The sequence below is a fragment of the Gadus macrocephalus genome, chromosome 22 (assembly GCF_031168955.1).
Source record: "Gadus macrocephalus chromosome 22, ASM3116895v1".
Lineage (NCBI taxonomy): Eukaryota > Metazoa > Chordata > Actinopteri > Gadiformes > Gadidae > Gadus > Gadus macrocephalus.
The window spans coordinates 12,994,709-13,005,619 of record NC_082403.1 but is presented as its reverse complement, the minus strand read 5'-3'; the positions used below and the strand labels follow the sequence as shown (position 1 = coordinate 13,005,619).

Below are 10,911 nucleotides of genomic sequence, written 5' to 3'. Positions count from 1 at the left end.
AATGCACCAACAAGACACCGGACATAGGCATCACGAAGGTTATACTTGACTTTATAATTCACATGAAATAGATATAAGAGTCTTCCAACAGATGACATCAACCGGACTTGAACCCCGGTCTCCAGGGGGTTAGGCAGAGTGCACTCCACTGCACCACTGAGGCGAAGACATTACACAATAATCAATCATCAATAAAGAGGATATACATGACATTAAAATGTATGTGTGTATTTCTATTATTTTCCTTATGTTTTTTTTCATGACGACCAATAAAAAACGACAGTGTTACCCCTTGTTTTATTTGACAAAGACAACAGTGTTACCCCTTATGTTTTTTTCATGACGACCAATAAAAAACAACAGTGTTACCCCCTATGTTTTTTTTCATGACGACCAATAAAAAACAACAGTGTTACCCCTTATGGTTTTTTTCATGACGACCAATAAAAAACAACAGTGTTACCCCTTATGTTTTTTTCATGACGACCAATAAAAACAACAGTGTTACCCCTCATATTTTTTTTCATGACGACCAATAAAAAACAACAGTGTTACCCCTTATGTTTTTTTTCATGTCGAACAATAAAAAACCACAGTGTTACCCCTTATGTTTTTTTTCATGACAACCAATAAAAAACGACAGTGTTACCCCTTATGTTTTTTTTCATGACGACCAATAAAAAACAACAGTGTTACCCCTTATGTTTTTTTTCATGACGACCAATAAAAAACGACAGTGTTACCCCTTATGTTTTTTTTCATGAAGACCAATAAAAACATCAGTGTTACCCCTTAGGTTTTTTTTCATGACGACCAATAAAAAACCACAGTGTTACCCCTTATGTTTTTTTTTCATGACGACCAATAAAAAACCACAGTGTTACCCCTTATGTTTTTTTTCATGACGAGTGCACTGTATATACAGTAGATAAGATAAGAAAGCCCTTTATGAATCCTAAATAAATTCATGACGACCAATAAAAACAACAGTGTTACTCCTTATGTTTTATTTGATAAATATAGACCCCTATGTTTATTTCATGACAGCCGATAAAAAACGACAGTTACCCCTCATGTTTTTTCCATGTTGACCAAAAAAAAACGACAGTGCCACCCCTGTCTACGTTTTTGCGGGGATCCAAAAATTAGCTGTTTAAAGTGTTAACCTCCGACCTTAACAATGCACCAACAAGACACCGGACATTGGCATCACGAAGGTTATACTTGACTTTAAAATTCACATGAAATAGATATAAGAGTCGTCCAACAGATGACATCAACCTGACTTGAGCCCCGGTCTCCAGAGGATTAGGCAGAGTGCACTCCACTGCACCACTGATTCGATGACATTACACAATATTCAATCATCAATAAAGAGGATATACATGACATTAAAATGTATGTGTGTATTTCTATTATTTTCCTTAAGTTTTTTTTCATGACGACCAATAAAAAACGACAGTGTTACCCCTTATGTTTTATTTGACAAAGACAACAGTGTTACCCCTTATGTTTTTTTCATGACGATCAATAAAAAACAACAGTGTTACCCCTTATGGTTTTTTTCATGACGACCAATAAAAAACAACAGTGTTACCCCTTATGTTTTTTTTCATGACGACCAATAAAAACAACAGTGTTACCCCTTATGTTTTTTTTCATGACGACCAATAAAAAACGACAGTGTTACCCCTTATGTTTTTTTTCATGAAGACCAATAAAAACATCAGTGTTACCCCTTAGGTTTTTTTTCATGACGACCAATAAAAAACCACAGTGTTACCCCTTATGTTTTTTTTTCATGACGACCAATAAAAAACCACAGTGTTACCCCTTATGTTTTTTTTCATGACGACCAATAAAAAACATCAGTGTTACCCCTTATGTTTTTTTTCATGACGACCAAAGTAAAAAAAACAGTGTTACCCCTTATGTTTTTTTTCATGACGACCAATAAAAAACAACAGTGTTACCCCTTATGTTTTTTTTCATGACGACCAATAAAAAACAACAGTGTTACTTGCGTCCTTATATTTTTTTTCATGACGACCAATAAAAACAACAGTGTTACTCCTTATGTTTTATTTGACAAAGACAACAGTGTTACCCCTTACGGTTTTTTTCATGAAGACCAATAAAAAACAACGGTGTTACCCCTTATGTTTTTTTTCATGACGACCAATAAAAACAACAGTGTTACCCCTTATGTTTTTTTTCATGACGACCAATAAAAAACGACAGTGTTACCCCTTATGTTTTTTTTCATGTCGACAAATAAAAAAACACAGTGTTACCCCTTATGTTTTTTTCATGACGACCAATAAAAACAACAGTGTTACCCCTTACGGTTTTTTTCATGACGACCAATAAAAACAACAGTGTTACTCCTTATGTTTTATTTGACAAAGACAACAGTGTTACCCCTTATGGTTTTTTTCATGACGACCAATAAAAAACAACAGTGTTACCCCTTATGGTTTTTTTCATGACGACCAATACAAAACAACAGTGTTACCCCTTATGTTTTTTTTCATGACGACCAATAAAAACAACAGTGTTACCCCTTATGTTTTTTTTCATGACGACCAATAAAAAACGACAGTGTTACCCCTTATGTTTTTTTTCATGACGACCAATAAAAAACAACAGTGTTACCCCTTATGTTTTTTTTCATGACGACCAATAAAAAACAACAGTGTTACCCTTTATGTTTTTTTTCATGACGACCAATAAAAAACGACAGTGTTACCCCTTATGTTTTTTTTCACGAAGACCAATAAAAACATCAGTGTTACCCCTTAGGTTTTTTTTCATGACGACCAATAAAAAACCACAGTGTTACCCCTTATGTTTTTTTTTCATGACGACCAATAAAAAACCACAGTGTTACCCCTTATGTTTTTTTTCATGACGATTGCACTGTATATACAGTAGATAAGATAAGAAAGCCCTTTATGAATCCTAAATAAATTCATGACGACCAATAAAAACAACAGTGTTACTCCTTATGTTTTATTTGACAAAGACAACAGTGTTACCCCTCATGGTTTTTTTCATGACGACCAATAAAAAACAACAGTGTTACCCCTTATGGTTTTTTTCATGACGACCAATAAAAAACAACAGTGTTGCCCCTTATGTTTTTTTTCATGACGACCAATAAAAAACAACAGTGTTACCCCTTGTGTTTTATTTCATGACGACCAAAGTAAAACAACAGTGTTACCCCCTATGTTTTATTTGATAAATATAGACCCTTATGTTTATTTCATGACAGCCGATAGAAAACGACAGTCACCCCTCATGTTTTTTCCATGTTGACCAAAAAAAAACGACAGTGCCACCCCTGTCTACGTTTTTGCGGGGATCCAAAAATGAGCTGTTTAAAGTGTTAACCTCCGACCTTAACAATGCACCAACAAGACACCGGACATAGGCATCACGAAGGTTATACTTCACTTTATAATTCACATGAAATAGATATAAGAGTCTTCCAACAGAAGACATCAACCGTACTTGAACCCCGGTCTCCAGGGGTTTGGGCAGAGTGCACTCCACTGCACCACTGAGGCGATGACCTAACACAATAATCAATCATCAATAAAGAGGATATACATGACATTAAAATGTATGTGTGTATTTCTATTATTTTCCTTGTTTTTTTTCATGACGATCAATAAAAAACGACAGTGTTACCCCTTATGTTTTATTTGACAAAGACAACAGTGTTACCCCTTATGTTTTTTTCATGACGACCAATAAAAAACAACAGTGTTACCCCTTATGTTTTTTTTCATGATGACCAATAAAAACAACAGTGTTACCCCTTATGTTTTTTTTCATGACGAGCAATAAAAAACGACAGTGTTACCCCTTATGTTTTTTTTCATGACGACCAATAAAAAACCACAGTGTTACCCCTTATGTTTTTTTTTCATGACGACCAATAAAAAACCACAGTGTTACCCCTTATGTTTTTTTTCATGACGACCAATAAAAAACATCAGTGTTACCCCTTATGTTTTTTTTCATGACGACCAAAGTAAAACAACAGTGTTACCCCTTATGTTTTTTTTCATGACGACCAATAAAAAATAACAGTGTTACCCCTTATGTTTTTTTTCATGACCAGTGCCGGCGCTCCCATAACGCACACTACGCGCTGCGCGTAGGGCCTCAAGTCCTGAGGGGGCCCCCAAAAAAAAAAAAAATAATAATTATAATTCTTACTTGTATACTTCTGGTTTTAAGTTTGTATTCATGGATAACTATTTAATTTAAAAGATTTTGGACATTCCAATACTTGTGTGTACTGTATGTATGTTTTGGCTGTTCTGTGAACTGTGTTTCCAAAGTAGATTTAACTTTTGCGTTTTAATAAAATGTTAAGCTGGCAGAGACCAATTCTTTTTTTCGGGGGGGGGGGGCATAAAGGAGTCATGCTTAGGGCCCCAAAATTGCTAGCAGCGGCACTGCGATCAAATAACGAACACCCTCTGATGAGAATCTGTATCTCTCATGAAGAACCCCAATTTCGTTGTTTGCACAATGACAATAAAGTCAGAAATCTGAATATCGTCAGACAATGCCAAGGGATCGGTTCTGTCCCGTAAAACCCTCTCCGGAGAGACGCCTGTACGAGAAGTGCGCCGGGTCCACGGGAACACCCACAAATGGTGACGCAATTGTCAGAGGAGGGGCTAGGAAGCTGCGCACGCCGATTTTAATAGCAGATCTCCGGCTAGACTAAGCCGAAAAACTGCTCCCGAGTCCCGACCAGGTTTGGTTGCGAGCATTAGTCACCAGGGTGATACAGCGACGCTAAAGAGATCTACTTTCGTGGTACAACTAACCCAGGCTTGGAGCTCAACATACCTCACTAACCCTCTAAGCGAGCTTCGTGGTACAGGGCCCAGGGGCGTTTCTAGGTTTCATAACACAGTTGGACTATTTACAGCTACCTAACAAGCAGACTAGGAAAGGCAAGCCCCGGGAGGATCGAGACAATCAGAACACAATTTCAGAAAAGTAATAATTAATCAATCATTTCAGTAATATTTATTCCACAGTTATGCGTCATGTTTTGCATTGCTGTAAACAGGATAATTCTATATATATATATTTTTTTTATTAAATAGTAGCACCATGATGTAGATAGTGTTACCCGAGGGTCAATTGAGTTCTGACATCGTTACTACAGTATCATTGGTGAGGTACATCCTTACCTGTTTTTCTCTTCAAGAGAATTACAGAATATGATGAGTGGAAATCTAATGAGATATGATTATATCTCCATCCTGGCTGGGCGCAACAACCCTCCAGGACCGTTCTGATTTGATGAGTGTTGAAAGTTAAAATTCGTGTTAAATTCTTTATACTTTGTACTTATCTGAGCAGAAAAACTGGTCCTTGACGGAGACGTCACCGAATCCATCTCAGTTGATGATGCCTTGTTGAAAGTACTGGCAAATTGTGAGATACTTTCTTTTTGAGACCTTTCAGACATTATATATAAAGACTGCTGTTAAAATTAGCCACTGTTGAAAATTGGTTTTATTTTCATTACAGTACGAACTGAAACTTACCAACTCAAAGCTAGACAAAAAAGGTGTTCCGTATGCATCCTTCTCATATGCAATGCCTATTTTGTGAAATGAAAAGGATCCTCTTAATTCCTGCATATTTATGACACCCGAAATTAAAAAAGAGTTTATTATAAATGGTTTTGTAATCATGTTTTGTTAAAGAGTCATGCGGGTTCTGCAGTCCTAATGCAGAGAGTCACCGCTAGGTGAGATTGGCAGCAGTCTACAAAAATGGCAAATAAATAAGGCGTGTGTGCATTCGGCGAAAGAACCCAACTCATAGATTGTGTGTTTATGATGTGAAACGCTAGATGGCAGTAAATTACAGAAACATTTAGCCATGTAGGGCACAACTTATGAGATAGCTAGTTAAGTATTCAGTTAAAGGCACCCAGTGCAACTTTCGAGGCTTAAAAATAAACATTCAATTTCTAGTCTTTTTTACACGTAGTAAGTTTCAATAACTCCATACCATTACATACCGACATTTAAGCAGCAAAGATGAGACGTCGTTGTGTGGTGAGAACTGATACAAAATCGATAACAACAACAATGCCGCCATTTTCTTTATTTTTTGTAACCTACAATAAATAAAGCAGGCTTCCAGTCAATGGAAAAATGGCTTCTCCCCACCGGCAATTGTTGTTGTTTACGATTTTCTATCAGTTCTCACCACACAACGACGTCTCATCTTTGCTCCTTGAATGTCGATATGTAATGGTATGGAGTTATTGAAACTTACTACGTGTAAAAAAGACTAGAAATTGAATGTTTATTTTTCATTGAATGTTTACATAAAGTTGCACTGGGTGCCTTTAAGAATCTTAATTCATTTCGTCGTGTCCCAGTAAACAATATCTCTAAATGTGTGGTTATTATGTCTAGATTATGAAATAAAATGATGTCTACAGAAAAAATAAATATATATCTATATATTTTTTTATACTATGCCCATACACAATAAAATGCATGGTAGATGAATATCAACTTTATGCTAACTTCTTGGTGCATAGCATGCTTGAATAACCCTCCATACCCTATACATTTCTGATGTGTGAAGTGTCTGTTTGCAGACAATTGCAGCTCAACAGGCAAAGCGAGGAGACGTTAAAACAGTACAGATGCCAGATCCAGGAATTAAAGTTGAAGCACAGAAAGCTGCGGTAACTAGAGCACATTATTTGTGATTCAGAAGTCTATCACTGCAGATAGATGTGACTATTCTGTCTCACCCCGATTGAGCCGTTGAACTTATGTTGACGTTGACTTTCAAGTAAAACTTATTATAACCATCCGACCTGTGGCCGTTGTTTATTTTGATATGTGTATATTTATAATTGTACATGTTTTCTTCATGCAGGATGAAGTTTGAAAACCAACTCAATCAACTCATAGAGCAGCACAAAAATCTACTCACTATATTTGTAGGTTTGCGTTTCACTGAAGAGATTTTACAGAAATGTTGTTTTGTTTTACACTCCTTTAAGCTTTATCCTTCCTCCTCAGACCCCAGAGAGACTTCCATCTGAAATAGAAAGCGCTCAGAATTCAAAATGCCAGTTATTAGCCACTGGTAAGTATCTTCCAATGTGTGTATGTCATTGGGGTCTCTTTGGTTAAGGTGTATTCCATCAAATGTGTTCATTAATAGGTTTTGCTCTATACTTTTAGAAATTCTTAAGGTGGCACAGTTAAATATCCTAGAAGAGGAAGTCTAGAAGAGGTAAAGTGGAAGAGGAAGCCAGGAGGAGTGATCTCAAGTTATATACAGAAAATCATTTGAAACGTTAACAATTGTTATCCTCAATTGTAATGAGTGCTTTACATTTAGTGCTTTACATTTCTAGTTGGAAGATCATGTTTACTTATCTAAATAACTTCTCACAGGTATTCTACCTTCTAGTTCTGAACCTAATTAGCGGAAAATATTGAATCTGGGTCAGATCAATCGCAGATTAAAGTACTTTGATGAATCATGCAGTATCCTTCCCATTCGGTCGAGTGTAGAAAAATCATCAGGCCCAAATCATCAATGTTGAAAGACATTAGTACCATGACCTTCCTATTTTTACGTTAATATCACGTATGTTGTGCTGTTACCAGTGTGCATAACACCCAGTGCTAATCGGGTTGTAATTGATCATTCCAAATGGGTCCTGGTAGGTTGTAGCGCCAGGCCTGGAAGGAGATATCATCACATCTCACGAGCGCTCTTGAACAAGGTTAGATGGAGTTCACTCGATACTTGTTTAAAAATATGCAGTTGATAAAGACTCTTGATCGCTTGCTAATTCCACAACCAAATCTCATATTAGGAGAATTTAATCACTCAGAATTGAGCGTATCAGTGCATCAACAAAAGCACACACATATCTTGTGGACCCATTAACAGAGAAAACACTTATTTGTTTCACACATTCGTATTCACACCACCTCCATCCCCACCACCACCTGCTCAGCCTACTGCCCTCTGGTAGGAGGTACAGGAGCCTGAAGAGCACAACCAACAGACTGAACAACAGCTCTTTCCTTGGGCAATCAGGGCACTTAACACTTATAAAACATTAAACATACACACATATACCTCACTTTATATGAAGTGCAATATGCTTATGGCCTTTTATATTTTATGTTTATCATTCACCTCGCCTGTTCTTGTCTAGTTCTAAAAACATTTTTTTTTTAACTTAAATTGCCTGTTTGTTTTTTGTATGTGCAATGCACCGTAAGTTGGCACTCCCAATTTTGTTGCATAGGCGACTGTACAATGATTACAATGAATTATCTTATAGTCAGAACAGAAACCTGGATAGTTGTTACGCTCAGCCATTAAGAAGATATAATCATATCTCATAAGATCTCCAATCATCATGTTCTGAGGTTCTCTATGAGAGAACAACAGGTAAGGACACCTCACTAATGATACCTTCCTACTGCTTATCCCCAAAAAAGTTACATTGGTCAATTTTTAACCACGTCAATTATAAAAAATAATGTGAATTCATTGTATCTTATTTTCTATTGAGGACATTACATTACTAGGATATAGGATATATAACCCCCCACAAATATTTCTGTTTTCTCACATTCGTAATGTCAGAATGGAAACCTGGAAAGATGTTGCGCTCAGCCAGGAAGGAGACATAATCATATCTCATAAGTTCACCAAACAGCATGTTCTGAAGTTCTCCATTAGAGAACCACAGCTAAGGATACACCTGACTAATGATATGTAAATACTGTTGGCACAACATATTTGTCAGTTACGTAGCAATAGGTCATGGTGGTATCTAAGGTTGACAATGATAATTTTGCTTCATGACTTTCATAAAAAAATAAATAATTATAAACCGTTTTATAAATATTCCCTCATTCAATGTTTCAGATTTCTGGACATGCCCACGGATAGGTCCATGTTATTGTTATTTACCTAAACCAGTCTACCAAAAATAACATTCAGTTACATAAATTAAATGGTTTAAAGGTCCCATGGCATGCTACTTTATGGATGCTATATTGGTGTTAGTGGGCCCTTAATACAGTATTTGAAGACGTTCAAGAAATTCAGCCTTGGTGTGGCCCTGAGCTGCTTGCGGCCACGGTACCATGCGCTCTTTTTACAGTGGATGTATCGCAATGGCGAGGCGCACACAGCTTTTGGCCGTGATCTGTAAATATTCTAGAACACTCCGGGTGCTCCGGCGGGAGTCCTGGAGCTCCATATCTAAATAATATCACATTATGCCCCATTTCCACTGCAGGGTGCGGAACGGATCGGATCGCAAAGGTGCGGGTCGGGTCGCGTTTCCACCGCCAAAAGTGGGCGTGACCCGGACTTTGCCGTACCCGTTCCGGCCCCATTCTCGGGACTCCTCCGTTGCGGTACCCAAAACGAGACCAGACGCCTGAAAGGGTCCCGTGAAATTCTAGCTACACCCCCCCTCCGTTGATTGGTCGACAGAATCGTCACTTCCGGGTGACGCGGGGATAAAAACAAACAGTAGCCTCGAGGTATTATTCTTTACAATTAACATGTCGCGTAAAAAGCTTGCTTGGGCGAACAAGGAGGTGGAGACGCTCGTCTGCATTCTTGGGGAGGAAGACGTTGTTTACGATGTTTACCTAGCTGCCACGGCGATCGACATCCGGGCTACCACCAAGGGTACTGTCGGCAGTGGAAACGCGACCTCGGAACTGAGCTGGGCTATACCGCCCCCTCCCTACCGCACCTTTGCGATCCGATCCGTTCCGCACCCTGCAGTGGAAATGGGGCATTATACATCACTATCTACATCATATAATATATCATGGCCGAAAAAAGTGTGTGCCTCCAGACGATATTATGAATCTCAAACGACTCTGAGTCTTCCACTTCCACCTCAATCTGAAGTAGACTGAACCGCGACATGGAGGAGAAAGGGATTGTTGCCCACGATTGTTGACAGCGAATGTCTCCCACCGGAGCTCCGCTGCCCGCTGCCCGTGGCGAGCCTCGTGGCGGTGGTGCAGCGGGCTGCGGGGCTCCGGCGGGAGACAACCGCGGGCAACAATCCCTTTTGACCTCCATGTCGCGGTTCATGTACTTCAGGCATTTAAAGCAAAAGATCCTTTCCGCCAATTCCTTCTCAACCATGGCTGAGATAACCCCCGCTACGAGTATCGTTGTGGAAATACCAGAGACGCCAGAGAACCTGACGTGTTATGCGCCATAACACCAACAGTAGAACGGTTATCCAAATAACAAAGAAGTGTACAACAGTCGTAGCTCATTGTCTCATTGGCGGGCCAAATTCTCTGGGCGGCCAAAGCAGAGAAGGGGAGGTAACCTTGTCCCTTATGATGATATATGGGGCAAAATCGAAATCGGAGCGTCTGAGCTTTCATTTTTCAAAGGCGGAGCAGGATACCTGGTGCTCGTTTTATACCTAGGGCCCTTTCTAGCCACTGGGGTACCCTAAGCAGGCTAGGGGGACTCATTAATGTTAGAAAACCTCAAAGCGAAATTTTCATGGCATGGGACCTTTAAATATTTAACATTCTCCAAGACTAAATTGAATGGCAGGAATCAATGTAATTTCTTTTCATGTCTTGATAAAAACAAATTCACAATGAAATATTCAGAATTGAAACCGGGAAGGTTGTTGGCCACAGTCAGGAAGGAGATATAATCATATCTCATAAGATATCCAATCATCATGTTCTGAAGTTCTCCATTAGAGAACCACAGGTAAGGAAAGACCTCACGAATGATATGTTCCCATTGTTGTCAGAACAATTGTTACTTTCACATAGGAGTACCTAGGTCATGGTGCTACCTTAGGTCAAC

General features: G+C 38.6%; 4 non-coding genes across 4 annotated transcripts; 1 reads left to right on the top strand and 3 right to left on the bottom strand.

Moving 5' to 3' along the window:
- The first annotated feature begins 5,202 nt into the window (after window positions 1-5,202).
- On the top strand, window positions 5,203-5,334 carry LOC132451747 (U8 small nucleolar RNA). Its single transcript, XR_009524199.1, has one exon. It is a non-coding gene; the product is annotated as a U8 small nucleolar RNA (small nucleolar RNA).
- A 3,042-nt stretch (window positions 5,335-8,376) lies between these two features.
- Window positions 8,377-8,508, bottom strand: LOC132451753 (U8 small nucleolar RNA). The gene has a single exon (XR_009524205.1). It is a non-coding gene; the product is annotated as a U8 small nucleolar RNA (small nucleolar RNA).
- A 172-nt stretch (window positions 8,509-8,680) lies between these two features.
- LOC132451756 (U8 small nucleolar RNA) lies at window positions 8,681-8,814 on the bottom strand. Its single transcript, XR_009524208.1, has one exon. It is a non-coding gene; the product is annotated as a U8 small nucleolar RNA (small nucleolar RNA).
- Window positions 8,815-10,701: 1,887 nt separating this feature from the next.
- On the bottom strand, window positions 10,702-10,835 carry LOC132451754 (U8 small nucleolar RNA). Its single transcript, XR_009524206.1, has one exon. It is a non-coding gene; the product is annotated as a U8 small nucleolar RNA (small nucleolar RNA).
- Window positions 10,836-10,911: the final 76 nt, after the last annotated feature.